Source organism: Argiope bruennichi, chromosome 7, assembly GCF_947563725.1.
Source record: "Argiope bruennichi chromosome 7, qqArgBrue1.1, whole genome shotgun sequence".
NCBI classification, from domain to species: Eukaryota; Metazoa; Arthropoda; class Arachnida; order Araneae; family Araneidae; genus Argiope; species Argiope bruennichi.
Window position 1 is genome coordinate 93,267,111 of NC_079157.1, and position 22,153 is coordinate 93,289,263.

Below are 22,153 nucleotides of genomic sequence, written 5' to 3' on the forward strand. Positions count from 1 at the left end.
ATTGAACTGTGCTAATTGGTTCCTACCTTCTTAGCATAAAATATTCTTCTGTATGCTTGGAGCATATGTATTGTGTTTGTATTACTATAATATTTTGTAGAATTTAGAATATTGAACAATATTGCGAAGATATTATAACATATCTTGTTTTAACAGGATACTTGTATGTCTACCAAAGCGTTGCTGTATTTTTTAAAATTCTTATTTAAACCTAAAACACTGCTCAATAGCTATTTCAAATACTCATGCTCAGATTCTTAAGTAGTGTATTCAATATTTTTGTAGGTCAGAAATGATTATTTCCAACTTTCAATGGGTCAACGAAACTATTAGATTTCTTCTAGACTTAATAATGAGATAAATTAGTTTTGAGTAATTAACTATATATGAACTATACTCTTATATTTATCTTCTTTTAAAGGTACATAAAGTGGATAAAAAAAAGATAAAAGGAACACACAGAATGGAAATAAAGAGAGAGAGAGACTCTTATAAGATTATTGGTATGTAAAAAAATTGACTGTATCCTAAGAACAAGCAGATTATTAAGGAGGTGCCAATAATTTAGGCCATATATCTACTGGATTCTCAGCAGCTATTCCCACTATCATGTCTAAGGTAATCATAAAAAAATTATTTCTTGAATTAAAACAATCTCCAAGCTCTCTATAATTAAGGTAGTCGCTGCAAGCACAGTTTTCTTTCAAAACCTGTATTAATTTTTGCAACATTAAAAGAGAAATTCAGAAGCACTGTGATTCTGGAAATTGTACTAAGTGGTGATTGTAATCATATTCTCAACACTTATAATACAGTTAAAATAAATCCATATATTTATTTTAATGACTAACCAATGTGCAGTAAAAGATGAGCCTTTTTGGATAAAAGATTTTGTTCATAGAAAATATTTAAAATTCATAGTTTGGAAACCTATTCTAAATCTTAAACAAATTGAATGTTCTTATTAAAAAACATATGATAGTCCTAACATGCTTAAGTTGATATTTTAAAACATGATAGTTAAAAATAATTAATTTTATTTTTACTTACTTCACACTGGTCAGCAAACTTTTCTGAGCAATTTCATCAGGTAATTCATGATCACCTCCATCACCATAATCTTTTTCTACAGCAGATGATTCAGCATATTTTTTTTCGATAATAATTTTCAATTTCATCTTCTTTTTGAGAACTATCCAAGAAAGGAAGAAGTTTAATTTTACATTAATAATAAATTTATTAACAAGAATGCCTTTAACAATAAAATAACTTATATAAAAAGGTTTTTCTTATTTATTATCACATGTTTTCTAAAAATCTTTGATAAATAAAAGCTAAATAAAAAATCCTAAATATTCTTTACCAAATCATATTAATATTTACATAATTTATCTGTTTATACTTAGGTCATAAATTCTGTGTTCAATAAGAATTATTTTTAAGCTTACGTCATCATTTGTAGACGACGATGATTATTTATGTCTTGTGAAGTATTTTCTTCTGTAGAACGAGTATTATCTATTATATCCTCTGCACCTTCTTCCCACTCTTCATCATCTTCAGCTTCATCTAAAATAAAGTCACCATATCTTGGTTTCTTTTTCTTTCTTTTCTTCTTATCATTATTCTCATCATCTTCATCCTAAAATTTTTAAATATTAACATCCATAAAAAAACAAAATATTTTAAATATAGTCAGATACCACTAAATCATCAGTAAATATTTATGGTTTTATGATTATTTGATTCTATATCAATCAAAATAATGTTAATTACATTTTTAAGCACTCATCTTTCCAAGTAGAACACTATGTTTATATCAGTTATAGTTTATATAAGTTGCAATGTACAAGTTACTGAAGAAATGTCAATAAAACTGCATAAAAAAATCATGAACTGATATTTAAAAATTGTAATAATATATTCCTCTATACTTTTTTTCATTTATTTTATGAATTTACCATTCTGTTTCTTTTCTATTCTGCCTTCCTTTTCTATTACTGAGGTTAATAAAATAGGTGTATTATATATATTGAGCTGTCCATTTCTAGATGTCACTGCTGTTAAAAAAAAGGTTTTAATGATTTTTTTTACTTGCAACTTTTTATATGATTTATTTTCAAAAGACAAAAATTTAAAAATAAGGAAGGAAATGAAAGATTAATGAATGATAAATAAATAAAAAATAGCTCTGAATATCATTGTTAAATTTATTGCTACTTTCAACCATTTGAATGAAATTTTTAGCTAAAATAGGAATTTCCATCAATTTAATATTATTCTGCATAAATCTATTTGGAATATCTAACCATGACATTTTTTTTTTTTAAATTAGCTTTAGAATAAAGCACATTGAAAGAAATTTAAAAAACAACTTAAAACTTCCTTTACTTCAACAACATATGTCTGCATAATTTTTATGACTATATAACAGTCTTGGTATTGATACTCAACATTAACATGAGAAAAGTATTTTTTATTCAAATTTGCAATGATGCCATGGGCAGAAAATCTTTCAAGTTTGAGTTTCACGAACATCAAGTATAAAAATTATAGATTTTTCAAATCACAGCAAAATAAAAATAATGAATTTGATTATTTTTTTAAAAAAATCCATTATTTTCATTTTAATTTAATATTCAATAAAGCTTTTACATCATGTATGCAATATGTTATATGATATAGCAGTTAAAAAAAAGAAACATAATAAAATATTATATCTTCCTCTTCATCAAGACCTTCTTCTGACTCATCATCTTGCATCTTTTCATCATTATTTTGGCTCTCTACTTCGCTTTCAGTATCAGAATCAGACTCACTTTTTTCATCACTTTGTTCAACCTACATGAAATAAACTTAGTTTTTATAAAGTTCGAGAAATGAAAAATTTCACAAAAAATTTCCTTACCATTCTCTTACTACAATTTCAAAGAATTGTTGTTAAGTTGGGATGAAAAAAGAAAAAATGTATATTATAGAACTTTACTCAACTCACTTTAGTTAATAAGAATTTTTATTACTGAATAATAATTTTAACCTTCCATTATTAATTAACCTCAATATTTAACCTCAAGATATGCATGCAGTCTTTATATATTGCCATTCTCTAAGACATTACAGTTTGAATTTTTCTTGCAGAATCCTCTTTAGGACTACTCATCATAATTATCAAAACTGAATATGCATATCATAAAATAGATATTTTTTTGAAATCCATTTCAGTCATTTAAGGGTGAAAATGATTTAACTGAAAGAGCATCAATAATACAAATACTTACCCTTCAAGTAAGAATTTTGCAAAAGATGCCTGTTATATTAACAAATTAGTAATATGCCATGTATGTAATATATATTTTTCAAAAGGAAACTAGATTATGAATATTATGGCCTCTGGATAGGTCAGGGTATTACTTGTATATTATAATATGTTAGCTGCCATGAGAGGCAATTAAGATACACTCTTGCTGTTTTATTAATTCATGTCTAATTAGATAAACTCTTCTTTATTACAGTAAAGAGGTAATTAAGTAGTTATGTTCTGAAAAGATAGATGATCCAAATTACATACATAAACTGTGGCATTGAATATGTTACATAATAATAAAATAAGAGATTATGCGATTTCAAGATAAAAAAGATATCAAACCTCTACTAATTCAATAAATAACTTTTTACTTAAAATATGTGACCACGCTTGCATTCCATAGTTTTAAAATAGCATACTATTTGAGTAAAACTTTTTTTTTAAATTTTGTTTTATTAAAATGTTTCTTTAAATAATCTGTAAATATGCTTACCAAGGCATACTTTTGAGCCTTGTTAGGATGTATTATGTTATATGATATACTATTTATAAAATAACAACTAATAAACATTATTACATCTTCTTTCTCTTCAAGATCTTCTTTATCTTCATTTTTGCAGCCAAATTCTTTAGCTGCTACTTTTTTTCCTTCATCATTTTCACTTTCAGCGTCAGAACTGGTCACACTACTTGCATCATTTTGTTCAATCTAGATAAAATCATGCCTGTGCTTATAAAATTCATACAGTTGAAATGAAATATTTCATATGCATCTTCCCTTGTTATAACTCAGAAAAATTATTAACATATCATAAAATAAATAAATATAAATTGGAATTTTAGTGAACTCATTTAATTAAAGACAGTTATCATTAAAGAATTATTGCTTTTATAACAGATACATATACTTATCAATTATATTAAAATTTTGCAAAAGACAATCATTATAAGTAAATGAGTGTTTCTTTTATTTAGAAATTAATCAACAGTTGGCAGTTTTTGAATGAAGATAGAAAACCATGTCTTGAGTATCAAATATAATAGGTTTAATGTACAAATGCTTTGCATTAGAAATTTCATCTTGTAAAGATTTTTATGCAATGCATGTAAAAATTATATGGAGGATTTTGATTCAGTTTAAAAAACATAAAATATTCTATGAATAATAAAATTGGGTATGATATACTATGAATTATATCTTAAGTCATTAAAAAGTTATCGCCTTGTATCAAATCAATAAATAATTTTTTATATCAAATCAATAAATAATTTTTTATAAAAATTAGCAATGTAGTCGTATGCATGGTCTAATGAAAGAACTTCATTTTCATTGAAGAAAAGAGCTTATATCCATTTACATCTATACTCAGTAATTAGGAAAATGTTAAATATTTTTTAGGAAAGAAAAAAACATATAAAATGGCAAAGCAACTCATATCAATAAAGTTATTCTAAACAAAGTTCACCATTTTAATTATATTCAGATGCTTTGAGAAAATGGCATTTCTTAAGACAACAAAACAAACTCAGAATCAGAAAATTTTAGGACAGCAATTATTTCAATCACACTTCTAGATTTATATTGATGACACTGCACTGCAGTTTAAAGGTTAATTTTTTTAAAGAATTTTATTAAATTAGCTTTACTAAATTTTAGATATTAAATAGCATATCTACAAAACATACTTCACTGTCTGTACTTGCATTCAGGGAATCATCACTGTCAGACATGACTGAAATTAAACAAAAATGATTTAATGTATTTAATTACAAAAAAAAAAAAACATAACATAGTCTGATTTTATTTAAAAGCAAAATATCATAACTTTAGCAAAAGATATTTACTCAATAGATATTGAAATAAATGCAAATTAAAAAAAATGGCTATGTTAACACACAAGTTAGGTTCTTATGACATCAAACAATGAGAAATATTTCTGACAAAGGAAAGATTTCAATGCATGTCATGCAAATATTAAAAATGTTTACATCGACTATTAAAATCATTAGTTAAAATATAAAAATGGTACATATTAAAAACACTTCTTTGATTAGAAAATAGTATCCAATATAAATGCTCGCATAAAGAGGCGAAAACAGATTTTATAAATAATATGAAATTTTTTAAATAACTCTTATGTTTTTCTTAATGCTATAATCTTTAATTTTAAGAGAAAAAAATAATTACGATCTACTTACTTTCAAGACGGGGTGACGTAGTTAAAAATTAAATGAATCTTATTGATTTTTTTTATATGTGTAAAATAGTTAAACTAAATAAAAAACGGCTATAAGATAAAAGATACGTGTCAAAAAATTAAACAAAATTCCGTAAAATGTTAAATTTAAAATTGCAACGCAATTTTAATTTTGAAAAAGGCAGACACAAAAATGGGGGGAGGCGTTCCTTACAGTACGTTAGTGTTGAACCGTATTCGTAAAATGAACGAAATTTAGTTGAACCACGAACTTGAAGATCGTGATTGAAACAACACATCCTATTTAGAAGGGTTTGGTGAAATTTTCTTTTTTGATTTGAAAGATATAACGGTCTTTTGTTTATAAAAAAGCGAAGTTGCGTTTAAAAATACTTTACGGTGGATTTTGTTTTTGCATCTTACTCTCAAGCTTAGACAAGTTTTTTATTTGTTTCTCCTCATATTTCTACTCTGCTGAATTCATTTTGTACGAGGTAAGATTGTTCCTTTATATTTTGTGAATTTTTTCTTCATTGCAAGCTGAGTCGCACATTTGTATCAGTGCAAGACTTTAGTGATGAGTCCTTTCAATTGAATTCTGAAACTCTCGCCTTCAACACGATGCCTCAAATTACTGACATTTATTTTTTGAATGAAAAACCTGCCAAGGACCTTGTGCTAAATTTAGGTCAGAAACATTACGAGGAAATAAACGTTATTTTTTCTAATGCGAATGCTTCTCAAATACCGCGCACAAACCCCATTCTGATGCAAACTTTCATAAAGCAAAATATCGACAGACACTCAAATATCATGAACATGAGATTTACCCGGCAAGGGAAACTAATTTTTACTACAAAGGATCCGGGATGCGCAAAACAACTTCTTAGCTTAGAGCAGATTAACGATACTAAGGTTACTTCAAACGTTATTTGGGAAGGAGTTACTTCTAGATTTCTGCTTATTGATATGCCCACATGTGTTCCACTCAAAGAAGTTGCAGATGAACTGCGACAGTTTAACGATATTGAAATCAGAGAGATGAGACGTTTTGTCAAACAAAATTCGACACAACAAACTTCTCCAATTCTCGTTACAATTCTGGGTACTTCTCTTCCAGATTCAGTTAAACTTTGGCTTACAATCCAGAAAATTCGACCTTTTATTGATCGGCCTAGACAGTGTTCAAAATGTTACAGTTTCCTACACCCATCTAGGATATGTTCGAAAGACCAAGTTTGCCAATTATGTGGAACAGAACACGTTGGAAATTGTCAAAACCCAGTTAAATGCATTAATTGTCAAGGTTCTCATGCAGCAACATCTAAAGCATGTCCCTTGTACGTCAAAGAACAACAAATTTTGGATCTAAAATGTCGTAACCACCTCACTACGGGGGAAGCACGACGCATATTTAATGCATCTTCTAATACAACTTATGCGACTGTTACTAGATCGAACACGGAACCCATTGACTTTGAAAAATCTTTAAACGACAAAATGGAATCCATCATCCAAAACATCAACAAAAAGATGGAACAACATTTCAACGACAAAATGGAATCCATCATCCAAAACATCAACAAAAAGATGGAGCAACATTTCAATGCTCTATTGGAAATATTTCAAAAGACGGTCGAGTCTATGGTGCAACAGTTAATTCATGTGATTGACAAAGGTGAAAAAATTAAATCTCCATCCAGGAAGAAAAAAGCTTTACTTAATGCTTCGAAAAACTTCGCTAGTTCTACTAGTCAACCCATGCAATGGGACGCTGGTGGCCCTGCTGGGACTTCGGATTAATAATCTTTTTTTGCGCTTTGTTTCCTTTTTGCTGTTTTATGTTTCCTCTCCCACTTTACTGCTTGTTATTTGTTTCTCTTCTTTGCAAAGCACTGCTTCAATTTTATCTTTCCCAAATGCTTGGGTTTTTTTTTGTTTTTTGCTTTTTTTTGTGTGTGTACGTCACCCCGGTGTTTGGTTGACCTCTTGCAGAGTTTGCAGATTGCTTTTTCCTTTTCTGTTGGTTTAATTTATTAGGATGCGTTTTGTTCAGTGGAATTGCCGTAGTATTAGGAATAAAAAAATCTGGCTTGGTATTCCTCCCTTCTCAATTTCAGATTTCTGGATTTTTCAAGAAACTTTTCTTTATGCTGAAGAAGATTTTAGTTTCTATAAAAAAAGGTTTTTTAGATCTCACAGGGAAGGCAGACTGGGAGGGGGCCTTTTAATTGGAATCCCCGATCATTTGTCGGCATACATAATCCCTTACGATGTACCTCAAAATTCGGACGTGGAAATACTCACCGTTAAAATCATTACAGCTTTTCTAAACTTTTGTATAGTAAACATTTACGCTCCTACAGGTTTTGACATTGAAATTTTCGGAAACTTTTTTAACTCACTTTCTGAACCAACGTTCATCTTTGGTGACTTTAATTTACATCACCCTTTTTAGGGCTCAACCACTTCTTCCAGACTCAGCAACAATTTTGTCGATTGGTTAACGGATTCAAATTTTGTCATTTTAAATACTTCGAACCCGACGCACATTACTCCTGCAGGTAACCAATCACTTCTGGATTTTACCCTTTGTTCCAAATCACTCTTCTGTAGCTCAGATTGTTTTGTTGCTGAATCATCTTTTGATAGCGACCATTTCCCCATAATTTCCACCTGCAAAGTTTTACACAACAAACAAAGGTTCCTCACAGAAATTAAATGGCAATCTATTCTTTTTCAATCGGAAAAAAATTTTGAAGATACAAATTACCTAGACTCAGTTTCATCAAACATTTCAGAAATCATATCCAATAATACTAGAAAAATACCTTTGAATAACAAACAATACCCACCCTGGTGGGATAAAACCTGTCACAAACTTTACAACCTTAAAATCATATATCGGAAGAAAGCATTAAAATGCATATCAACTAAATTTTGGATTCTTCACAAAAAATTCGCAAGCAGATTCAAATTTTATAGTAAACAAGCAAAACAAAAATTTTGGGATAACTTATGTAATAGTGCAAGAAATCCTCGTTTATTTTATTCTATCTTAAGAAAAATGAATCAGCAATATGAAGATAATAACTCCTTCAACACCATTTCTGTTAACAATTCTTTTATCACAAACCCATTCGCGCAAAGTAATCTGTTCGCAGAATTTTATGCCAACAATTCCAGTACTCACGAGCCATTACCAATCCAGTTTACGGACAATCAGGAAAGCGAATTAAACGGAGCACTTCAAATGGAAGAATTACAATTCGCAATTAAAAAATCAAAAACAACAACCCCAGGTCCAGACAATATTCCCGCATCCTTTTTCAAAAAACTTAACAAAAATGCAAATTATTACATCCTTCAATTATTTCAACAGATTTTTAACACAGCATATGTTCCCAAAACATGGAAACATGCACTTATTATTCCCATTCCAAAACCAAATAAAGACAAGCTTCAGATAACATCATATAGGCCAATAGCTCTAACATCTGTTTTTTCCAAAATCTTTGAACGTATCTTATGTAAAAGAATTACTGATTTTCTTACAAAGAACAAAAAACTTCATCCAAAACAATTTGGTTTTTTACCATACAAGGACAATAGGGCAGCCACTTACTCATTATATTACAGCATTTCAAAAGCAAAGAGGGAAAAAAAACATTTCATTGGTATTAGTCTCGACATCGCAAAAGCTTATGATTCGGTTTATATTGACGGATTGATATATAAATGCTTGGAATTGGGCATCTGCGGGAAGATATGCGCTTGGTTGCATCAATTCCTTAGTCACCGTTCGTTTCAAGTGCGATGGAGACAAACACTCTCCGACATAAGAATTACAAACAAAGGATTGGCACAAGGTAGTGTCCTCTCGCCAATCTTATGGGCAATTTTTATATCGGATTTTTTTGAAACTCTTGAAAATGAAGTTGATTGTTTGATCTTTGCGGACGACATATTTATATTTTGCTCGCACCAGTCTATTGAACTTATTGCTAAGAAATTACAAAAAACAATGGAAAACGTACATCAATGGTGTACGTATTGGAAGCTTTCAGTTAATGCAGAGAAAAGTTACATAGCCGATCTTTCAAACAAAATTAATTTTACCCACCCAAATATCTCACTAGCAGGAACGAACATCCAATGGAAAAACTCAATTCCATTCCTCGGAATTCCTTTTTCAAAAAGAAATCAAAACGGATCGATCTTAAATAAAATTAAAAATAAAGCTTTAAAAAAAATCAACGCATTAAAGGGTTTTGCATATAAACATTATGGCCCAAGAACAAAAGATTTAATCACAATCACAGACAATAGCATTTGCAGCTTATTCTTTTACGCCAGTCCCATTATCAACAAATTTCCAGAAACTCACATGAAAGCATGTAATATTATTCAGACCAAAGCACTTCGCATTGCACTTGGTGTTCCACAGTGGACACCAAATAAAGCTCTCCTTTACATCTCCAATCAGGAAATTCTCAGTGAAAAAATCAAACGTTTATCCTTACAATTTCTCATTAAGCAGATTTCTATCAGTTCCTTCTCCGCCATCTACAAATTAGATTTAGAACATTTCAATCTTGCTCTTATTGAACAGGACAAAATTTTTCTGGATAAAATTTTTTCTGATCTAAACATTAATTGGAATCGCATTATTTTTGATCAACATTTTTTGCAACTTCCAAGAGAAAATTGCAGTATTATTATTTCAAAATACCCTTTTCAAAACAAATCTCTCCCACACTCAGCTATTAATGGCAGTTTTCAAGAAACGCTTCAAAAGGACTTCAAACAGTGTTTCATTATCGCAACTGATGCATCGAAATCACAAAACTTAACTTCAATCGCCGGCATTTCGGATCTGTCTCAATTTGCTTTTCGAACCCACAACATCAATTCAATTTTTACAGCTGAAGCTCTTGCAATTTACCAGGCTCTGGACTATCTTTCCGTTCCTGAGAAACATTTACTTCTTCTTACAGATAGTCTTTCAGTTCTTACAGCACTTCAAAAATTTTCATATAAATCCCCATCCATTATTCATAAAATTGTGGCCAAAATTGTGGAAAAATCTCAGATTAACCAACATATTACTTTTCTTTGGATCCCAGGGCATTCGACAATTTTATGGAATGAAAAAGCGGACTTGATCGCAAAATCAGTTACAGAAATCAGCCCATGCATTGAATGGATCGCATCGGAAGACATCATCTCACGCATCAAACAAATCTCAAAAAGAAAAACAACAGACAGCTATAGACAGAGCAAATATTATGAAATTCTTGGTGAAATTCCAGACATAAAAAATATTGCTAAATGGACAAGAAATAGAAGAGAAGACATCATTTGCGCTAGAATATCTACCAAAACACTCATTACACCTGGCCTTCTACATCGTTTTAACCTGTCGAATGAACCAAATTGCGAAACATGCCACTCTTTGAATAATTTGGATCATATCTTACTGCACTGCCGAAAATACTCAAGCGTAAGACGTTGCCTGTGGTCGAAGTTGGGCCTCAACTCTCTTTCAAGCTGTAATTTCAAACAACTCACGAGCAAAGCATTTGCAGATAAACTCTCTCTCCATATTTTCCTTCAACACTTGAAATTTTTTGACATTTATTGATTGAAGATATTGTTGAACGCTGGGATGACAGCCTTTGTAGCTAAAAATCCCTAAATCCCCCTCATTCAAACAAAGGGTTTGGTCCATTAACTTTCAATAAAATACCAGATTTCTAGTTAGTAGTACTTACTAAGATCTGAATATAGTCTTCAACTTTTCCAACAAGTAATTGTTGTAAGCGACATTAATACCAATAAAATGTCGAAATGTAAATGCCTCAATAATCAACAATTGTTTTAGTAACAAATTTTTTTATCTTTCTTGTTTCGAATGAAATAATGCATTTTTCACATCAAGTAATAAATACTCTGGATTTTATTATTCTTAAAAGCCTTTTTCTCAACGAGCTACAAAAAATATTGCCAAGTGTATTCTGAATTCGATATCACTCAAAGGACTCTTAAAACAATAAATTGATTGAAATTCACTGCTCAAATTAAAATATTATTGCTTTGCCTTACCACCAATAACTTCTGTGTTAGGGATTTAAGAATTGACTTCAGATCCGTTTCCAAAAATGAATCGCCGTTACGGATCCGTATGTAGAACGAATACAATTCTTCACCCATCTCTACCCTGAAAAAAAGAAGTAACCAATCGCATCATAGTTGCCAGATGAAAATTGCAATACTTGTTAGATTTGAATTAAAGTAATTCACTTGTTATCTGTGTTTGCTTGCCTAGAAGTTCATAAATGAGAGAGACCGCAATGAAACAACAGATGTTTTATTCAACGGGTAGCAATTTTAATGTAGTTAATCGATTTTCTGACTTGTTTAACTAGAAAATTAAGCAAAAACATTCGGATTAGACTTGTATTTTATTTCTCATCTCGCAGAAGGTATCATAGCAAAAATTTAAAAAGAACATTTTGACAGAGTGTCTGAAAATATCTAGGAAAGGGCGCACAAGACAAATATTGTATTCTTCTAAAAGATTGAATTGAACATCTGGACTATCTATAATCTTTGTTTTAATTAACATTTAAAAGTAGGCGACATTAATATTATTGCTGTAGAATTTAATCGAACTGTTGGGCACTGACATGAGTTAAATAATTGTTCCAATTGCGCCGTTGCCTAGTGACGTGTTACTATATCCATGTGTATATATGCCTTGTTGTTTTAAAATAAAGCTGTACTGTACTGTTCTTTTTTTAAGCAAGTGTTGCGTCTTTTAATTAAATCGGTAGTCTTTTCCGCATCGGGTAGATGCAAGAGCCATCAACGATGAAAAGATTTATTTAGATATATTTTATCTGCTTTGAAGATTTTCACTTAAAATATTTGACGCCCATCGTGGGGCAAAACTTTACGGCTGAATTTTATATTTTGTACAGCAGTATCTAGGTTTGATATGAAAGCTTTAAAGACTAAACGAAAGGGTCTTCGAGCGTCTTTCACCATGTGTGCTAATGCATTGGAAGTAGAAATTTCAAAGGAAACATTGGATTCGAAATCTACTTTAATTTGAAGCACTTCCTAATGATACTACAGTTACTAGAAGTGGACGGCCTCGTAAAGAAACCCCAGAGGTTTTGAACCTTCTTTTGTCAGCTTAAAAGGGGGGAAGATGTTTGGAACTGAAATGAGTTAAATAATTATTTCCAATTGCGCTGCTGTCTAGTGACATGTCACTCTTTCCATGAGTATATATATATGTCTTGTTGTTTTAAAATAAAGCTGGGCTGTACAGTTCTGTTTTTTTTTTTAGCAAATATTGCGTCTTTTAATTGAATCGACAGCCGTAAATGCATCGGGTAGATACAAGAGTTCCATTAAAGATGAAGAGATATATTTTATTTGCTTTGAAAATTTTCACTTAAAACGAACAATCAAATAAAAGTAGTTTCATTTTAACTATTTTCAGTGCAGTACAACGGTTTTCGTATTATTTGATTTTTTTTTTTTCTTTTCAAAAATCATTCTTACAGTTTACATATGAACTTTCATTTTTATTAAGGACCTTCGTATATTTTCAAGAGACAAGGTAATTCTTTCTCATTTTTACAACGTATCCACCGAGAACTGTACTCTGCTCTGGTTTCAGCTGACTGTTTTTGTTTCTTTGAGAATGGCGACATAAGTTCCCTATTATCACAAGATATTGTGTGATGTCTCTGCAATGTTGTGCGATATTCTGAATGTTAGCTAATATTGTAACAATGTTTTTGGGTACTTTGAGCTAATAGGGTTCGCTCACCAATCATGGACATCGATTCTTTACCTTTGTAGTGGATTGGTATGAATGAGGATAGAACCTGGGCCCTTGTGGTTCGCAGCCGAGTACCATGACCCCAATACAAAAGCAATTGATCTGGTGTAGCGTAGCTGTTAACTGGCTTATAAGCTTTCACCATAACCTCAAATTCCTTATAGTTCTTGCACAGATCCTAATGCCCAAATGGAAAAAGCCATTACCTCTGGAGTCAACTACTCAATATCCCAATAGCACTAAGGAATTAAGCTACATCAAACCCTTTCTTAGATTTCTGTCAATTGAGCACTGAAGATATTGCAAAATGCTTTTTACTTCACAACATACCGATAGATAGTTCTCTTGAAGCACTTTCTCAAGATAATGAAGTCAAAATGCGACGTTATTTACGAACAAAGATCTTTTTGAAAATGTTTTAATTACAATTTTCGGCACAAAAATTCCCGCATTTCGTCAAAATATGGTTAATTCGACAGGAAATATCCCTCCTTATCGACAACTGGAGACTTTGATAGAAGTCTTATTCTTTCAGCTATCCAACCAAGCAATGCAAAAATTCCATATCTACTCGCGCTGCATGTAACAAAAGCTTCTCATCCATTTGTAATACCAATGCAATAAAAGGCATTAATTTTAAAGGCAGTCACAAAGTAACCGATTCCAAACTGGAAAGAAAAACTGGATCCTAAACTGGAAAGAAAAGAAAAAATTCGTCAGATTTAAGTACAGTACACTCCCGATTATCCGCGGCCGCCGCGGATAACAAAAATCGCGGATAATCCGAAAAAAGCTAAAAACGGGTATAGCAAAAAAGAAAACAGTCATTCCAACTTTGAAAAATCGTTTTATGTACAATAAAACGTCAAATAAACAGCAGGAAATGTTTAACTAACGCTTAATATTTTAGTATATCACTCAAAACTGACCTAAAATGCATTTTGTTAATGAAAACAGAAAAGTGCTTTGTATTTACGAGAGGCGTCAAGGATACACAGAAAAATGAATACATATGTACTGTTTTAATACTGTAATGTATAATGTAATTACAAAAGTATAACTGTAAAACTGCACCTTTTTGAAAAAAATCAGTCAAAAAAAAAAAAAAAAAAAAACTTTGTGCGGCCGGCGCGGATAATCCGCACCGCGGATAACTCGCCCGCGGATAATCGGGAGTCTACTGTATGTCAACAACTTAACCTTTACAGAGGCAAGAAGATAACAAGTGAAATCGCGAAGTTCATCTTCTTACGACAATATTACAAGGCAGGCAAGTGAGACTCTTCACTACAACAAATTTATTACGAAATTTGAACTTTCCACCATACTTGTTCAACAAATGAAAAATACAGAAAACCTAATAACTTCGATTCTGAAAGAGCAAAATTCAAGCATCTTTTGAAGATGTTATGCATTAGTTTCTATTTCTTCTTTCAACCTCACTAAAGAAATTGACGATGGTAAAACCAAATCTAAAAGACCGAGGAAAATTAAACCCTTCCTCGGCAAGCATGCTTCTGTCAACGATACATTCATGTCCTCTAAAGCAGTGGTTCTTAACCTTTTTAAGCCGCGACCCAAATTTGAGAAATATGTTCATGTCGCGACTCAAAAAAAAGTCAAAATTTTTTCATTGCTTTATTTTAGATCGTATTTTTAAAAAAATCTTCAATCCTACGATGATGATTTTTTTTAACTTACAAATTTTTTATTTATTTTTTTAATAATACAGATAAACAAAAGTACTTTTCGATCCAAGGAAAATTTAATTAATAATCAAGTTTTTTTAATAATTTTTATTGACCAAATTAAAATATATTTATAACTTTTTGAAAATAATTGACATTTTAACTTATTCCTAAAAAAAAAAGAAATATCATTACATATGTTAAGTCTTTTAAATTTTAAATGCAAGTCATACAGTTTTAATGAGAACCTTGTGCTTGAATACATTTTGAAAGATCTTCAAACCTTCTCTTGTACGCCCTCGCCAGCTTTGCTCCATTTAGTTCTCACCGTTATTATCATCACACGTACTTTTTTTGCTCTCGCTTTTTAATCAGCTGATATTTTTTGATCTTGTTAATCACATTCATTTTCGATTGTTGATATTTATTCAAGTCGTCATTTCTAAAATGTCTGAAATTTGGTGTATTACTAACTTTTTTGGTTCGACTGAGCGCGACCCAAGAAATATGCTTCGCGACCCAATTTTGGGTCGCGACCCATAGGTTAAGAACCGCTGCTCTAAAGAACTGCCCCCTTATACTCTTTTATTTCCTATTTTTTGTTGTGCGTTACTCTTCCCTTTGTGTTTTCACCAAGTTTCTTCTTTTTTTCCCCCGCAGTTCCATTTGCTTTCAAGTTCAAGAGCATTAACCTTTATTTCGTCCATTTGAACCTCCGTGGCTTCAAATCAAAAATTCCTTAGTATAGAACCTTTTCTCACTTTCAAATCCTTGCAGTTCAAGAAAGCTTCCTTAAACCATTAGATAAAGTCTTTCTCCCAAAAAAGATTTTTTCGTCAAGACAGACATTTAGATGATAGAAGCAGTCTTCTCATTGCCGTCGATAGAAAACTTTCCAGTCAACGCATATTATTACAAGTACCTCATATAAATATTCAAAATCAAGTCATACAAGTTACTTCTATGTATTTGCAATTTTCCATCGTTAATATATATTCTCCCCAAAACCTTTTTTTTTTTTTTTTTTTTTTCCTTCTCCTATTTGGTTCGACAGCCTAATCAATCGAATTTCTCGACTCTGCATAATCATCCAAGACTTCAACATTAAACGTTTTGTTCTTGGTGTCTCCTGCTTTAGCACTGGTGTCGACTGTTTTTCTTTGATTTTAGAAAGTGACTTCAACTTATTAAACGCGTGCATTCCTACTCACTTCACAACAGAGTTGGCCTTCTCTTTAAAGGGGCCTGGGTACAAGAAACTATTTGGGCCCTAAATTTTTTGTAAAAAATAAAATTAAAAAAAAACAGTACAAACACGAACATATTTTACTGTTGCAAGTTTATTTAATGCGCGATTTTATTTTTTGCTATTAATTATTCCGGAAAAATTAATTTATTGAGATTACAATTCTTTTTTTCAATTTCCTTTTCGATTCTTAATTTAGCAAGTACATTTAAGCCTTCTATACACAATGCTTGATCGAAGACAATTCTTTATTAATTTTTAATTTGCTGAAAAGATACTCGGCACTCTCTCTAATAATTAAAACAATTAATGCAGAAAAATATGAATTAATTTGAAATACTCTTAAATCTATCTTCTATTTGTGCAATAACGGTATCAGTTATATTGTTAAAAAATAACATCTAAATTCCTCAATCGGGTTTTCTAACTTGCTATTTCGGAATATAATCTTTTTCAGAAAAATGTTCTGAAATATTCAAATTACACACTATCACTTTCGCTTCGTCGAGAAATGTATTAAATTTTGGGCTTCAGTTTTAATTTTATTAACTAACATTAAATCAATCTCTACAATTCATAATATCTAAATTAAGCTTACTTAACCTTTTCAATGGTATTTTTTTCTAGTCCTTCTTCAGTCACATCAGTTATTTCTATAAACCCTGTAAATAACTCATTTATAGTTAATCTTTTTCTTCACTATTTGTATACCTAATAATAACCGAAATTTGTTCCTTATGGGTAATATCAAGAGTACGTTTAGATACTAATAGTAAGTGGATGTTTTTATACTGTCTTTAATTTTATTAATTCATTTCCCAACGCAGAAATAATTTGTTCTTGTGATCTATGTGTTAAATGATGCACAATTTTATTTTTTGAATTTTTTATTCTGTTTATATAATCCATTGGCACAGAATCGTATTTACTTAATAATTCGATTAAATAAATAAAAATTTCCGTTATTAGGGGTTCCTATTATTTCTTGAGTTCCTCGAAGTGGAAAATTATTACATGCTAAAATTGAAATAAGTATTCCCATTTCCTTACTTATATTAATTTAATTTGTTTTTATCAATAGTCGAACATAAATTTAGTCGTTTCAGTAATTCTTTCTAAACAATTAAATGGACAATAGAACGTTCATGATGTTGAATTACATTTGATAGCTATCTACAGTTATTATAATCCCTACTAAATCGTGTAGATTGTTCATTTCCACATATTTTCGAAAATAGTATACAATACGTTTTTGAATACATTAACCAGCTGCGAAGCAAGTTTCACCATTTGGCATTTTTTTTTTTTTTCCTTTCTTTTTCCTTTTTTAAAATAATACGTAGTGGAAAATAACTTATCTTCAGGATTCTTCTCAAAACATCCTTGTGTTATACAGGTTCGGTTTTTACACAACATTTTAAATTTATTCGTTTTAATAGTACTTAGCCTTAAATATGAATCACTTACTAAAATATGTTATCGTTATTTTTTTATTCGAACATTTTCGTCGAAGAATTGTATATTTATACAGTTCTTCGACGAATTTCAGTTTTTGCATTTCCTTTACAATATTGTGTAGTTTGTGTGGATCTTTTTACTCCAGTTGAATTGTAACTTCTGTTTTGCTAATTGTTTCTTCTATTTCTTCCCCTTTTCTGCTAATTTTCTTTTTTGACAACCAGAAGGATACTTTCTTGCCATGAACATCATTAGATCTAACAATATTAAATATTTTATAGAATGAATTTTCAAACACTATATGCAGTCTTACTTAATAGGTGAGGTAAATGACGGTAAATTATGGCCTTAGATTTGTAATATGCTGTATCCGTATATTTTCAAACATAACGATTTTTTAGAGTTAAATTTCTTTTTCTCTTCTTACTATTCCGCAATTATAGTTCAGAATATTATTTTAGTTCTTGATCATTTGGGGGCCCCTCAATCTCAAGGCCTCGATGCAGAGCATCCACCGCATCCTCCAGAAGGCCGGCCCTGCCTCACATCCACGTCTTTATCTTTATTAGACTTTTACGGTTTATTCCAATTCTTTGACAAATGAACAAAAAAAAAAAAAATGCTGATATTAGGTGTTAATTTGAAAAATACAGAATTTCTATATATTTTTATAAACACAAATTGCATACATATATTTAAAATGATACCTGATTCACCTATCAAATCAGCTGTATTAATTTCATAATGTCAGTTTTAATTAAATTTCACGATTTATTTTATTTTTACTAAAGTATTACAGAAATTAAGAAATAAAATGGACCTTATAAAGCAAAAAAAAAAAAAAAAAAAAAAAAAAACCTGCACAAACGTGCATAACTATTTGAATGAAATTTTGATGCATAAACAAAATAAGAAAGTACTAAACGCTTTGTAGCAAATGAGAGATATTTATGTTCTTATATTTAATGACGAAAAAGCGTTATGCAAACTGACTTTTTAAAAAAATATGGGATTATTAATCACATTAGTCAAGCCTGAATTTAATTTAATTTATAATAACTGGACATTACTTAGTAATTATAAAATATTTGGTAGCTGTTAGATTTTTTTCTGGGCGAAAATTGTTTTATTGACTATAGTTCTCCAACTAAACTGTGAAATTTTATCAAAAAAATGCATAGTGTAATGTTTTTTTTTTTTTTTTAACTCAACATATTTGTAGATTATGATCGGAGACAAAAAGTGTGATGATTTTTATCCCAAGAATATTTGTTAACGCATTTCGCTTATGTGACACAACATAATTAATTACACATACAAGCGCATGAAATATCTCAGATCATCTCTTTTTCGCGGCTCTCCAGCTCTTTTCTCTTACTCCCTTTTTTCCCATCTTGGCATTTTTTTTTTTTTGCCAGAAAGGTCGTCAAGTCATAGCAACGTCTTTCACACAATGCGCAAAAATCGATTTAACCGATGAATTTTTCGATGAAAACAGAACAAGGCTTATATAAAAAGGTGCAATAGTTAATAAAATAATATTATAATTATAAATGTATATTTCAACAAATATAACAAATAAGGGAAGAATGAAGTAATTCCTTAGGCTATTTATTCAGAAATGGAGTAAAATTAACATCTTATGAAACGCACTAATATATCTAGAATTAACCTAACTAAACTAAATATATCTAGAATTAACTAGTGGGGGTTGTCTCCCCAAAACTTTCTCGCATACTCTCTAATCAACTTGCCATGCCAGAGAACGCCATGCATGACGTAGACACACAATAATATTAACTTCTGCTGCGAATTTTATATTTTTACTAAATCTATCGTATGTTCCTTGATGAGGTTATTAGCGATTGATTAATCGCTGGCATGTGGTTATTAGTGTCCAAAAATCTAATTTATGTTTAGACATGTTTTTTTCAACCGATTGAAACAAAAATTTGACGCAGAACTACACTTGCAACCACAAAACATCCGCGTTTACATGTTTCTGAAAGCACGAACTGACAAACAGTCAATTCCTAGTTAGATTTAGCTCAAAATCTGAGACGTGTCTACTTTATAGATGTTAAATCTGTGTACCGCATTTTATCTATCTAGCTCTCGTCGCTTTATAATTATCGTGTTATATTCGAATAGACTGAAAATTTTACGCAAAATTTGATAGAAATCTGCATATTTGGTGTATAGACCGCATGCGAAATTTTAACCGTTCAGCTTTAAGCATGTTCGAGTTATCTTTACACAGAGAGAAAGACGGACATTTCCAAGAATGTGTTTTTTGAATTCACCGAGGTCTAAAACGTGGAGATTCGTTAAAAAATCGAGTTCGAATTTTTTTGACGATTACATTATTGTATACGAGAGAGTAAAAAAAAGATGGCTATTATAAACGCTTAAATCATTCATGTACATAAAAAAAATAACATATAAAATAATAACAAATAAAAATAATAATAACATGATTATATTTGGCGATTAACTAGTTTGGTGTATGGACATTAATTCAATTATGTATTTTGGTCCATAACAGCTTTTATACTGTTTATCCGATATGGTCAATAATGTGCAAAATTTTGATATTTCCCCCAGAAAAAAAAATGATTTTGTTTATATTTTACATGGTAAACTATATTTTGATCCAGCGAAGCAAAATGAAATAAAAGATATTTCCAAGCAAGACGATATTCTATTTGAGAATGAAGATTAATACACTGCTTGACAATTGCTTAGGAACAGTTACGTTTTTCGGAATAATTAAGTACAGACAATGATTGAAGAAACGAAAATAAGTACTTATTTAGTAGGGAGAATGTGCATTTATTATAGTGCAAAATGGTGCTGATATCGACACATCGAAGAATGAAAAACTTAAAAATAAAAAAGATGCTCCTTGGATGATTTCCAAACAGCCCCACAAAAATTGATCTTCAGGTATTAATGATGCAGACATAAGTACCTTAGTAAGATGTGTGATGACCACGGACACTAATGCACATTTTGCATCTGTTCTCCATGCTCTCCACTAAACTATCGAGGAGTTCTTGGGGGATATTGTCCCACTCCTCTCTCAAGGCGATTTTGAGCTCTTGCACTATTCGGGGAGAGATGGTTCTTTGTGAAATATGTCTGCCAAGAGCATCCCAGGCATGTTCAATGGGATTTAGGTCGGGAGAGTAAGCAGACCATTGCATACGGACAATATTTTCACTTTGCAGTGTGTCCGATACCTCAACGCTTTATAACATCCTGCATTACTTTGGGTCAAACAGCCTGAATTTTCGTATAAATCATGAGCTTGTATGCAATGTCTTTTATACAGATAACGAGTCTTGGTCTACCACGCCCTCTCAACTTGAATTCATTTTTATTGGTCAGCTGTCTGAGACGTAATGTTGCGTAAATCACTTGTTCCTTAGCAATTGTCAAGCAGTGTATTTACAAAGTACTCATGACACATTCCATAATGAAAGCTTTAAATTTAACTCGCTCAGATAGATTATTGAAAGAGGGAAATATTCACCAATTTTATAGCTAAATTGTATTCTATAATTTGCTGCATCTTTATATATAATGATTAGTTAACTAAACATAACTTTAAAAAGAAACAGTATTTATGGATTTCTCCCCCCTAAGAACTTTGCCTAATAAAGGTGTCAAGGTATTCACATGCATAGAACAAAATGTGGAATTATAATTTCTTATCAAAAATAAAACAATAAAAAGTAAAATCTATTTTTCATTAAAAGCTATATTTAATTCCCCAAAAAGTCCCGGAGCAGCAAACAAAACGTCAACACTTGACTGACACAACCCTATTATTAAACTTTTGCAACAGCAAACCTGTTCATTTGAATTCTGAAATTAACATTTAAAGGCATCAAGTGAATTTAACAGGTTTAATTTTTCACATGTCTTTTAAAATAATCTGATGATAAACATATCTCAGCCCTTTGTAAACAAAATTAACAATTTAAGGAAAAAAAAATAATTTAATACTAAAATTTATAATCCTTTATGCACATCCGTCAACATTCATTAAAAATATTTATCAAAATTAATGAGGATTTTAAGTACATATCTGTAATTTAAGCCTTTATCAAATTGAGAAAAATCAGGTCTTCATTCCACAATCATAATAGTTACAATAATCTTATAAAAAGTTAAGAAAACATTCTTAGCTGCTGAAGGAACTATAATATGACTATATATATATCAATGTGTGATAAATATTAAATATTTTGTTAAAAAAAACCAGTTAAATATTGAACATTCTTTATGTGTCAGTTTTTGAAGGTAACTGTTTTTAAACTTCTAACAACAATTACCTTTGCAAAATCACAGTTAGTAAAAATAAATATCATTACAATGTCAACTATTCTAATACAA

General features: G+C 30.5%; 1 pseudogene; it reads right to left on the reverse strand.

The window, feature by feature from the left end:
• The window catches only part of LOC129975477 (transcription elongation factor SPT5-like), a 41,332-nt pseudogene extending 35,635 nt beyond the window's left edge, over window positions 1-5,697 (reverse strand).
• Between the last annotated feature and the right edge of the window lie 16,456 nt (window positions 5,698-22,153).